This window comes from Camellia sinensis, chromosome 4 (genome assembly GCF_055761805.1).
Source record: "Camellia sinensis isolate YWXY chromosome 4, ASM5576180v1, whole genome shotgun sequence".
Lineage (NCBI taxonomy): Eukaryota > Viridiplantae > Streptophyta > Magnoliopsida > Ericales > Theaceae > Camellia > Camellia sinensis.
In genome coordinates, this window is record NC_138964.1 from 219989183 (window position 1) to 220002046 (window position 12864).

The window sequence follows — 12864 nt, forward strand, 5'->3', positions numbered from 1 at the left end:
AGAATTTTCAACAATGAAGATGTCATGGGTAGGAGTGAGAGTGTATTAGGTAACCTTCCAAAAGTAAGCATTAGATCAAAATTTTTGATGTCATGACAAAAAAATCCAACAAATGTATGACCAATATTTTTTGTTATTACAGGTTGGCTTCGTGAAGACCTCTACTGCAAAGTGACTCAATACATTTGTGGGGGAATAAAAGTCCACCACATCTTGAGACCAATCAAGCAAATAGCACGAAATTGAGTAAAGAAAAATGGGTATTAAAGCAAGGAATTCATCATCCACAAAAGATCCAAAAAGAGTTAAAATTATTCACAAAAGATCCAAAATAAGTTCAAAGTCATCCACAAAAGACACCACATCCTAAATGGAGTCAAGTACAAAATATGATAGACATCTCTAATGTCCCCTTCAAAGAAAGTACAATCTCATCTATAGAAGAGTTACCAACGCTAAAGCAAGGAATTCATCATCCACAAAAGATCCAAAAAGAGTTAAAATCATTCACAAAAAATCTAAAATAAGTTTAAAGTCATCCACAAAAGACACCACATCCTAAATGGAGTTAAGTATAAAATATGATAGACATCTCTAATGTTCCCTTCAAATAAAGTACGATCCCATCTATAGAAGAGTTACCAACGATTCTCAGGGTCATACATCATTCTCTCTAAAGTTTCCTTGCGATACTCCACTGGGCAACCAAAGAATTGCATCATTCTCTCAGATTTCTTGGTAAGAAAACGGTATGCCTCAGTAAATAAGTGTGGCGCAATTCCAATTTCCTCTAATGCTTTATGCAACTCTCCTCTTGGAAAACATCCTTGGGATTTCTCCATAGAAGCATTTCCCTCTCTTATAGCTGATGTGATATCCTGCAATGCTGTCTTCAGTATGTCAACGTCCCTCTCACCATCATTTGAGAGCTTTCTTTTCTTTGCCTTCGAAGATGTTCCACTTTTAAGAGACAGTACAACATCATCTTCATCCACAATAAAACTTTCCAAGTTTGCTTCATTTTGGTGCACCAGTTCATCAATGACTTCAATTCTATCTATATGATCATTATTTGATGAGTTGGCCCATTGTCGTACTTTTTCCTTAGTAGTTTCAGCACCTACACCAGTTGCCCTATCCTTTCCATAGATCTCAACTAGCTTTTCATAGTTGCCAATGGGTGTACATTTCCATTTCTCAGCATGTGGTTTCACCTTTTACCAAAAAAAAAAAAAAAAAAAATGGAAAAGTTATAGTTAAATATAGTTATGTTTTTCTATTCTTTTTTTAAAAAATCATCATAAACTGAAATTAATTGAAGTACTTCAATCAATGCCTCCCAAACTTCGGGTTCAGCAGTGAACATCCTTATAACCGGGCTCCAAGCAAAACCACTAGTATGTTTGAATAAATCATAGCACTCAGCAAAATGCTCTTTGATAGTTTTCAGCCCAAGTTGTATATCTCACGTAATTCCTTTACTATTTTATCATATGCTGAAGTAGTGAAAGTTCTATTGACCCTATTTCTTTCAACATGTTGGTGATATAATGCATCAATCAATGCATCATCCATTTAATTTGTCCATGAAAGTTTTTCTCTCTTAGAATCTTCGGACTTCTGTGTTTTTTTACCCATTTATAAAATCTACATCAAAATAAATTCAATATAACATCATAAACCACAATTATGTCATCACAATAGCAAAGTTATGGATACATCCGAATCTACAATAAAATAAATTCAAAATAACATTATAAACCACAATAATATCATCACAATAGCAAAGTTATGAATACATCCGAATCTATAACAAAACAAATTCAAAGTAACATCATAAACTACAATAATGTCATCACAATAACAAAGTTATGGATACATCTGATCCGATGTTCAAGTACTTATCACATAAAATCAAGATGGCTACCAAACATGTAAAAACTAAAATATCACTCTTGATTAGCAACATAATCAGACCACATTTTAGCTGCTATCACATTTCTAATGAGTTCTCCTTGTTTTGCATCCTCATCGGTATCCCTTGGTGCACGAGTCGTTTGTTGAGTTTGACATTGATTTTCAAGCTCTTTGTCTACTTCAGCAATAATGTTTTCATCTGGATCAACACCCATTAAAAAGTTATGTAAGATGTAACATGCTATTATGATATGTGATTGTGTGTTACCCGAGTAAGTAGGCTCAGCTATGCCTGCTATGATGGGAAATTGTTTCTTTAGCACACCAAAAGTTCTCTCAATGGCATTGCGTAAAGAAGCATGTCGGTGGTTAAACAACTCTCGAGTATTTTCCGGTGGATGGTTGAAATACTCTTTCAAGTGATAACACACACCTCTGTAAGGAGGGACAAGGGCACTCCTTAGCATATACCGCGCATCAACAAGATAAAATTTGCCTATTTAAAACAAAACCAATCACTATGTCAAACCCCAAATCTATATAATTTAACAAAAGTTTCATATTATCTAAGCATGAATTACCGCTGGGTATTTTCAATTTATCTTCTCTACTGAATGCATTTTTTATGATCCTTGAGTCAGATGCAATTCCCTCTCATCCAGGTAAGACATAAGTGAATTTTAAGTCAAATGAACATGCAGCCAATATATTTTGTGTAGGGTAACCTTTTCTACCACGATATCTCAGCGCATCCTTGCTAGATACTTTAACACGAACGCGTGTTCCATCAAGTGCTCCAATACAATCCTAACATAAATGTATCATGTGGCAGTTTTATATAGAAATAAAACTAAAAATTTAAAACGAAATGTAATATCGAATTTTCACCTTAAAATATGGATGAAACCTATCATTATTGAGTATTTCTGGAAAGACTTTTGATCCATTAGGTTGGCAAAGAAATTGATCTTCTAATGATATAAGAGCTCTAAAAAAACTATGAAAATGCCGACTTACAGTCTCACCGAAGTGACAAAAGAAAAACGAAACATTTCTATTCGTCACGCTATGTGACAAAATGTAAAGACATTTTGCAACTTGTTCCTCAACTGTTGCACGTTTTGTAAGTTTCAGACCACCATCTCTTTCAAGTATATGACACAAATCTTGAAATGCCTACGGCCCCATACGAGTGATATTACGACAATTCTTAATACATTTAAGTTGTCATTAGTTCAATCCTCACTTTTTCTCTCTTCAAGTAGTTAATAGGATGGTCCACATACTTCCTAAAGTGATATTTTCTCTGCATATACCAATATACCACATGGCAAACAACTTGAACAACAACTAACTTTCGCCTTCTATCCCACATAATCAAGTCCTTTCTTAGCTCTTTATCTTGCTGATCCATTTATCCTATATTTTTTTTTATTAAAATAAATCAGTATACATTTTGACTAAAAACAATAAATTTTTTCTTAGCTCTTTGTATACATCTTGCTGATCCATAATCGTTAGGAATAATTTTTTTCCATTTCAACGTAGATTTCAAATGAATAAAGGAAAATTATTAGAATATTTAAAAGTCTTTCGTTATTTGTTATAAAACCAATCATATAATCGTATAATGGCCAAATCAAGAATTTTAGATTGTAAATTAAAAGTGTCATGCTCTAAAAGTTTTACCGCACTACAAATTGCAAAAACCAAAAGAGCAAAATTGATTAAAAAGAAATAAGTTGATGGGCATGCATAATTTTTATAATCTTAATACTTGGGAAAAAAAAAAGAACATTCATACTATTCACAAACTATGTCTTATTAAGCAATTGACATGGGTGCAGGGTGCCCCATCACAATACAGAGAACAACACTATTATTTAACACTTGACAACATTTATTTTCACTCATTTATTTTTCATATTATATCTTTTAAATCTTATTAATCATAAATCATTATTTATAATATAATATAATTTTTAGTAAAATTCTCATTCTTAAATAAAAATATATCGCCCGTGATATGATATGAAACAGGGGCAATGCACTACACATCTGTCCTATTGCCATATCAATTCAAATGGATAACAAAGTAGTGTAATATAAAATCGTTGGAAAGTAACTAATCATCTGAATGAATTCAATAGAACAAACCCAAAAAGATTTGAAAATATGAATTCCAGAGATGAAACTTCAAGATGATCAAGCAATTGCTACAAATGTGTATACAAACAATTGCGGTGCCATTACGCCATGAATTCCAGAATATATAACAGAATATATATATATTCTGTTCTTATACATAACAATAAAATATATATTATGAATATATGCATAACAGAATAAAGAATGAAAATACGAAGATGATTACTTGCACAGCAAGAAGAAGAAAGCGTAGAGAGAGCTGGAGTAGAGGGGAGAGAGGTGGAGAAGTGGACAGTCAAAAACCTGTGCTGGATATGAAAAGCCTTAAGGACATGTGTGTCAACTATTTTATTTCTCTTATTTTTACAGGGATAAAATTGGTATTATGAAAATATAAACATTTGTTGGTTTCTTTTCTCTCCCAATCTCTCTACTTTTGGGAAGATTGAAAATGATGATTATAAGAGAAATGAGTTTCTCTCCATTTTTCTCTATTTCTTCCCATTTCCCTCCACTTAAGATAACCAAACAAGTAAAAGAAATATATTTCTTTCCATTTCTTTTCTTTTCTCTCCAAATCACTCAATCCAAACATAGCGTAAAGGAAAGGGTGCAGAAGAAACAACAGCTAAGCAACTCTACAAATTATAACATCAGCATGAAAAAGATAGAAACACCCTTTCATCTGCAACTATATAGTGGTGTCTATTCAAGTGTGGTATGACTGCTATCCTAAAGAGTGATAACAATTAGAAACATTAATAGAATCCCAGAATTAATGGCACCTCAAAGAGTTATAGTTCTTCCTACATATTTATAAGACTACATTGTCACAGGAACTTCATGACTTAAATTTAATGTCGAGAATCCCCAAAAAGGAACTGTTGAAACAGCTGTACTAGGTACCTGAGCAGCATCATAATCTAGATTGAGAGTTAGATAAGGATGATCCCAGTCTCCCCATCTTCCAAATTGCTGTAAAAATTGAACATATATACTTAATATTTGAGCATCCCCTAAACTAACCATTAGCATTGATTTGCAAGCAAAAAGAATTTTTTTTGGTGAAAATGAGTATACACTAAGAACAATTATTAACTTACAAAGGCTACAGAGGGCATATGTTAAAGATTACTTTGATGTTTAATTATGGATACCAGCAATTCAAGAAACCAACCTTAAATGAAGCCATGTGTGTCTTAATGGTGGCTTTCGCAAACTTGGCTGCTTTTGCTCTCAATTTCAATGGTGTGAGCTCCTTTCTAGCATCGTGATCCCACGACTGCAACACTGAAATAACTCAAAACAGTAGTCAAATCTTAGATAGAGAGAAGAAGAAAAAAAGAGGGAGATAGATTCTGGAGAGAGAGCAAGAAAACAGAGAGGTATGGAGAAAACAGAGAGCGAGAAAAAGAGAGGTATGGAAAAAACTTCTTAATTATGCAAAAAGTTCTGATAATTCATTACACTAAACCGGTGAGCCCTATATGCAAGCTTCTCCCAAAAAGGAAATAAATAAATGAAAGCCTACATTACAATTTTTAAGAAAAATCCTAAACAAATTTGAACTTCCAAATAAATAGACACTTGTGTGAAGCTCGTCTTCCTTGATCTCTATCAACCTTTGGACTTCCAACACTCGCAAATTAGCAATCCAACCGTCGCAAAAAAATGCAGATATATCATGATAGTTAATGAATCTTACTACAAGTGATCACATTTGATTACAGTAAAATGACATAAAGCCTTCAACTTTCAAGATAGCCCACCATAGGAAATATGTCAATAAACTTCATTGTTTGCAGTTTAATTGGAAGCATCATTGTCAACCGATCATAATACTAGGTGAGTTTAAATTAGATGGCAACACTATCAAAAACCATCATAGAAACAAACACTTGCCTTTCAACTCAATTGGTTGGCCATGACAATCCCAACCAGGCACATCCCGAAATTTATAGTTTCGAAGAAGCTACAGCAGAAAAAGAGAGTAGATACGAAACAAAAACTATATTAATATATTTGTGTTTCTGTATGTACAGAGTTGACAATGTGCAAATAAAATATTGTGCAACCTTCAGACCATAACAATTACCCAAAAGAATTGTTAAATGCATCAGAAAATGTTGCAACACTCACTCAATATTGGACACCACCAATCCAAATATTGCATGCACTAAGGGTGCAAAACACATACACTTGATACCTTTTAGCATCCATTAAACTCACCAAAAGAATATTGCATTCATAATTTTAACATCTTCCAAAGCCAAGCCACCTCAAAGATTGATTTACTTTAGTAAAATTATGAATCAGTAGTAAAAAAGGATGTGAATTTGTTTAATTAAACTAAGCAAGGTTGAAGGATCGTGTAGACATATAAATGTATCATATGTCCATGTGCAATTAATTTTGAAGGGATGAACATTAGTCTGAAAGAAAGGGAGAGAAGTTTATGTTGAAAGTAGGCAGAAAATCACACCTTATAGCGATTAGTAGTATCCTTCAAAATCTTATGTAGAGTATGGCCCATATGTAAATCACTATTGGTATACGGAGGACCATCATGAAAAATGAAACTTCCCTATCAAAGTGATTCAACATCAGCCAAAATTTATTTAACTATAGTAAAATAAACCCCAAGCCAGTATATAATATATATATATATAAACTTTTACCCCATTATTCCTATCAGAAACTCTCTTAAACATCTGATTCTCATCCCATAATTTTTGAATTTCAGGCTCCCTTATGGCAGAGCTTGCCCTCATGCCAAATGCCGTCTTAGGCAGATCACTGTATGCTTGTATGTCCCTTCTTCTTGCTTTGCCCCTAAATAATCTCAAGCACGTCAATGGACTACAACAAGAAACTATCCTCAGAGAAGAAAGGAGGCATAACAACAAAACACACACACATGCACACACACACACACACACACACACACACAAAAACACTGAGAAACTTGATACATAATGAGCAGCATATCTTTCAATGATGAGCTCATTGTTAACTGTTAAAATTAATGACTTCATATACCTTTAGATGCTTTTTTCGCTGCCATAATAGGTCCTTGAGATCTTTGCTTTGATGAAGAACAAAACTTGCCACTAGAACAAGTAGAATATAGCATGCCAGGTTTAAAAGAGAGAAGACTTTGACTGAAGAGCTTCTTCTAAAATACAATAAGGTAATAGAAGTAGTCTTCCTGACAGAACCTGAACATATAAAACACATAAGATGGATTAAAAATGACATCCAAACTCAACAATTAAAGAGTCTTAAACTAGGCATCCTTGTGATTATTTTATTGATGCACAGAGAGAAAGAGAGAAAAAGCTTGGTAAAAACTAAAAATAGGGCAAGGCCCTTGGAAGGGGATTGCTCTGGGCACTGTGTGAACAGTATGTGAGAACAGTACCTTTGCTGGTTTTGTAGTTTTAAAGCCCTAGGGTTGAATGCCTAAGCAAGGATAAAGGTGAAGCTTGTACTATGGAGGTGTCTAATGATTACAAGAGGTTTAAACAAATCTGGCTTCGGAGTTAACGACTAAAAATGCAAAACAATAAAGAAAAAGAGAATAAGAAAGTTCTAGGTATAGTACCTAGATCTCATAGACAGCACAGCGGCATCCTATAGGGTAAGGAATGCATCACACATTCCCAAAGAAGCTTCTCTGAATTTTTTTTCTAAAACACAACTCTGTCCAATTACAGTCATATTATATGGTTTTGTATACACTTTAGATAACTCTTTACCCTCAATAGGATTTTGACTTCTAATTTGGGAACTAAGACTTCTAACTTCCAAAACTTATCCATAAAGAAAAACTCAATTACATAACGACCCATAAAAAGCACACGTAGACCATATCCAGAAAATTCTAAAAATTATCACCCCCCCCCAAAAAAAAAAAAAAAAAAAAAAAAAAAAAAAAAAAACTTGACTAATGAAATATTATAAAAAGTAAAAGAAAACAATCAGATTAATACCTAACCTAATAATCATCAAGGCTAAAAAAAAAACTTTATTACTTGTGGTTCCAATTGACCACACCATGAGATCATGCCAATTTGCACCTGTTAATTGCCTCATATTTACTTTTCCTAGCTCTTCTTATGAAATGCCTCCGAGAGAGAGAGAGAGAGAGAGAGAGAGAGAGAGATGGCCTACAAACAAATGTCAACATTATAAGAGGCATAAACAAGACAAGAAGAGAAAGAGAGAGGGGCATAGAGGGATTTTATACAGTAAAATGATGACTCATATGAATCAATGATAACTTGAACATGCATAATCCAACTAAGCCAAAATATTACAACACCTACCTTTCGAGATGAAAGACCTTGTAACAAGGCACGCTAAGAACTATGCCCAAGAGATGACCTTCACAGTCTTAATGAGCACAAGTAATGGTGGGTAGACATATAAACAATATCTCACCCAACAAAGGAAAATGCGATGAGAGAAACATATCTTGCGATAGTTTAGTTCCAACTCTTCCACACAAGCCATGGGGAGAGCTGATAAAATCATATATTGACGTCAAACAAGCTTCCTATGTCACTTTGTTCATGGTGCTTAAAAAACCCCATAAAGGATGCATAGATTTGTTTACCCACCCCGCATCGCTATAGTTATGGCTTCAAAATAATCCACTCACCATTGTCTATGTTAATTTATGTGATAAACACCCACCAATAGATTTTAAGTCTTTTTCTAACAAATGTTTCCCAGCAATAACCAAATTGTCTACATTACTCTATATTCCCATGATGCGTAGAAATAACCCTTGAAATTTAGTTTCTGTCACTTTAAACCTACACACTCCCTTTGGATCTCAAAACAAACTAGGAAAACTTAAAGGAACATGCTCCCAAATGCTTTCAAAGAAAAAATAAATAAATAAAACCTTCTTAATTCTTTCAAAGAATTAGACAAATCCATATGCTCCACACCTCTGTTTGATCATCCAAAAGGCATTAGAAACAACAATGGAAGCTTAGAATGTTATAACAAAGTTGAATCTGCAGCTACAAAAAGTCCAAGTTCCTTTCCTCATACCTTCTTGCAATCCATCCAAATTTGATTAATCAACTTTCTACTGTAACCCACTGATCCCACAGAAAAAAAGATACAAACTTTTTACCTGAATGTGCACACATCCACACATAAAGCTGAATTATATATGTATGCCACAACAATAGTGAAACTAAAGCAAAACCCATAATGACATTTTGTTGAGCAATTGGCATGCCAATGATTTTATACACTGTAATTAATTCAAGCCAACACATATATGCATGCGAAACACACGTGACACGCCTAATCCATAATTCCATACCTCCCTATGCGAATGCAGTCCGTACAAAACAACACCAATTTTACCAACATAAACAAAAATCACAACGAGGAATTCGAACAAACACTAAATTGAAGTTTCCAGTGAACTGTGTGAAGCAGGGAAAGCGCTTAGTTTGAGTGTGTATATGTACACACACACATATATGTATATAGCATAATCTATGGGAAGACGTTTGCATAGCCATTTGAGTTCCATTGGGATTCGAGTTTAAGGCTGCCAAGTTTTTAAGAAAGAAAGTGGCTTCCATTTTTGACATCGAATGGGGAAGAAGAAAATGAGGATTTATTGATATATACGAACTAAAAACCTCAGGCTCTATTTCTGAATGCCATATGTGTAATACTTTGAATTTATGAAGAGATCCCTAATATATTTATGGCTAAAACCTAAACCCTTCTTTTTTTTATTACCATTATGTCCCTCAAGTAAATCACCTTTTAGGACAAAATGCTAAATCTAGTTCCTCAATACACACCAGCCGCCGCCATCAACACCAGCAGCCGGTGAACTACCTCCATCCTCCTCAGCTCTGTCGCTCCGCCGCTGCCGCCACTTTCCAGCCCCATCACTGCTTCCACCACTTCGCAACCTCCACCATTACAGTAACCATCCCCGACGACCTACCACTTTGCGACCACCACCATTGCACCTCTCGTCACCCAGAGACCACCACTTTCACAACTCACCTCTAATCGGTAACTCACAATCCAGAGAGAGAAAGAGAGATCTGTGATTGTGATGGGGTCACGATGGGTGGGGGTTGTGGTGGTTGTACGTCTCAGTAATGGGAGCAGCAGTGGAAGGGGCTACAATGGTAGTGGGGCAGCGATGGAAGGAACTACAATGGTGGGGTAGCGGGGGCAAAGGGGGTAGACCAGAGGGTAGGGGTGGTGGCTGATGGTGGGGAGTGGTTAGGGTTAACTAGATAAAATGAGGGTAATTTTGATATAATCTGAAAATGTGTGTGAGGCAAAATTTAGGCTTCGTTTGCTAAGTTGCTGTTTGGTAACAGTTTTCTGTTTTCTGTTTATATTTAAAAAAAATTTAAAAATTTAAATAAAAATTTGTTTGGTAAAATTTTTGATTTATAAATCAGTGGTCTCAGTTTATAAATTTAGCCAAAAAATGAAAACACAAAAAATGTGTTTCCATTTTGAGTTTTTAATTTTTTTTTTTTACCACCCAACACTAGCCACCACCCGCCACCATTTTCCACCACCATCTTCCGCCACCACCACCCACCACTCGCCACCATTTTCCACCACCTGCCACCCCCCACCACCACCTGCCACCACCACTTACCACCCACCTGCCACCACCACCCACCACCCGCCACTACCATCTACCGCCCGTCGCCACCACCCGCCACCTACTTGCCATCACCACCTACCACCCACCTGCCACCACCATCCACCACCTGCCACCACTACTCACCACCCACCTGCTACCACCACCCGCCACTATCATCCACCGCCCGTCGCCACCACCCGCCACCTACTTGCCATCACCACCTACCACCCAACTGCCACCACCATCCACCACCTGCCACCACCAACTACCCACCACCACCAGCCACCTGTCACCCACTCACCCGCCACCACAACCACCCGCCACCCACCACCACCACCACCATCACCCACCGCTACCTACTTACCACCACTGCTCACCACCACCCATTCACTACCACCTACCACCCGCCACCATCACCCACCTACCCACCCACCACCACCACCACTCGCCACCTACCCGCCATCACCTGCCACCACCCGCCATCCGCCACCCACTTGCCACCACTACCCACCACCCGCCGCCGCCACCACCACCACTACCTACTCACTACCACCCACTACTCGCCACCGTCACCCACCCAACCATCATCACCACCCACCACCTACCCGCCACTACCCACCACCACCTGTTATCCGCCACCCACCTGCCACCACCGTCCACCACCCGCTACCACCACCACCCACTCACCACCACCCACCACTCGCCACCGTCACCCACTACCACCACCTGCCACCTACCCACCACCACCACCTACTCGCCACCACCCATCACCACCCGCCATTCGCCACCCACCCGCCACCGCCACCGCCATCGCTACCACCCACCACCCGCCACCGTCACCCACCCCCCTGCCACCGTCACCCACCACCAGCTACTCACCAACCGCCGTCACCACTTTCCACCACCGTCTTTCGCCGCCACTTGCCACCACTTGCCATTTTTCACTCTTTTTATATTTTTTAAACATTTTGTCAATTACCAAACGCGTTTGTGGTTTATGTTTTTCTAAAAATAAACAAAAAATAAACAAAAACCAGTTTATAAAATTTTTGTAAATATAAACTGAAAACGTAAATATTACCAAACACACCCTAAGAGTTTTGAATTATAGTCTCACCCATTAATTGGAGTGTGTTATTTGATTTGAACTTGTAAATCATAATTCTATACTCATTTTTTAAAATTTAATTCAAAACATAATCATTATTTTTCAAAACTTATAACTAAACACACAATTAACTCAATTTAAATTAATATTTTAATTTTTTAAATATTTAAATATTTTAAAAATATTTTAATTTTGTTAAGATTTTAAATATTTTAATATTTAAATATGTTACGATTTTTTTAATTTTTTTAATTTTTTGAATATTTTAAAATATTTTAATTCCAAAATATTACGATTTTAATTTTTTAAATTTTAAAATATTTTATAAAAATAAATTCAAACTCTATTTTATAAAAATATTTTTAAATATTTTAATTTTTTTGTTATGTATTTAGTTACGATTTGAGTATAGAGTTGTGAAAATAGTATAGAGTTTCGAGTTATGTGTTTGGTTATGAGTTTTAAAAATAATTTCTTAATTGAGTTTTGTTTTATATGTTTGGTTACGATTTGAGTGTAGAGTTGTTTTTAAATTTAAAATATTAACATTTTAAATTATTTAAATTTTTACGATTTAAATTTTTTGAATATTTATTTTAATTTTTTACTTATTAAATTTTTTAGATTATTTTAATTATTTAAATATTTATGATTTAAATTTTTTGAATATTTATTTTGAAAAAAAATTATTTCCTTTGTAGTATTTTCAATTAAAAAATTGATTAATGTTATTTTTTGTTAATAATAAATTTTTTTAATTGAATTTTAAAAAGAGTTTGGTTATGAGTGTTGATCAGAATTTTCAATAGTGTGAAAGTAGTGTGTTTTGTTATAAGTTATAACAATTTGAATTAAGTTTTGAAAACTCTTTCCAAAACTCATAACCAAACAAATTTTCTTACTTCACATGTCAAATCAAACTTTCAAAACTCAAATTCTACACTCAATTCAAGACTCTATTCAAAAATCATAACCAAACAAATTTTCTACACTCAAATCATAATTCCACAACTCACAAACTCAAAATATAACTCAT

General features: G+C 35.4%; 1 pseudogene across 1 annotated transcript; it reads right to left on the reverse strand.

Moving 5' to 3' along the window:
* Window positions 1–563: 563 nt before the first annotated feature.
* LOC114316277 (isoleucine--tRNA ligase, chloroplastic/mitochondrial-like) lies at window positions 564–10400 on the reverse strand (annotated as a pseudogene). Its single transcript, XR_014328449.1, has 8 exons — window positions 8145–10400; window positions 7105–7283; window positions 6744–6897; window positions 6548–6649; window positions 5968–6037; window positions 5243–5355; window positions 4972–5040; window positions 564–1214 (listed from the first exon to the last, which is right to left on the reverse strand). The product of XR_014328449.1 is annotated as an isoleucine--tRNA ligase, chloroplastic/mitochondrial-like (transcript).
* Window positions 10401–12864: the final 2464 nt, after the last annotated feature.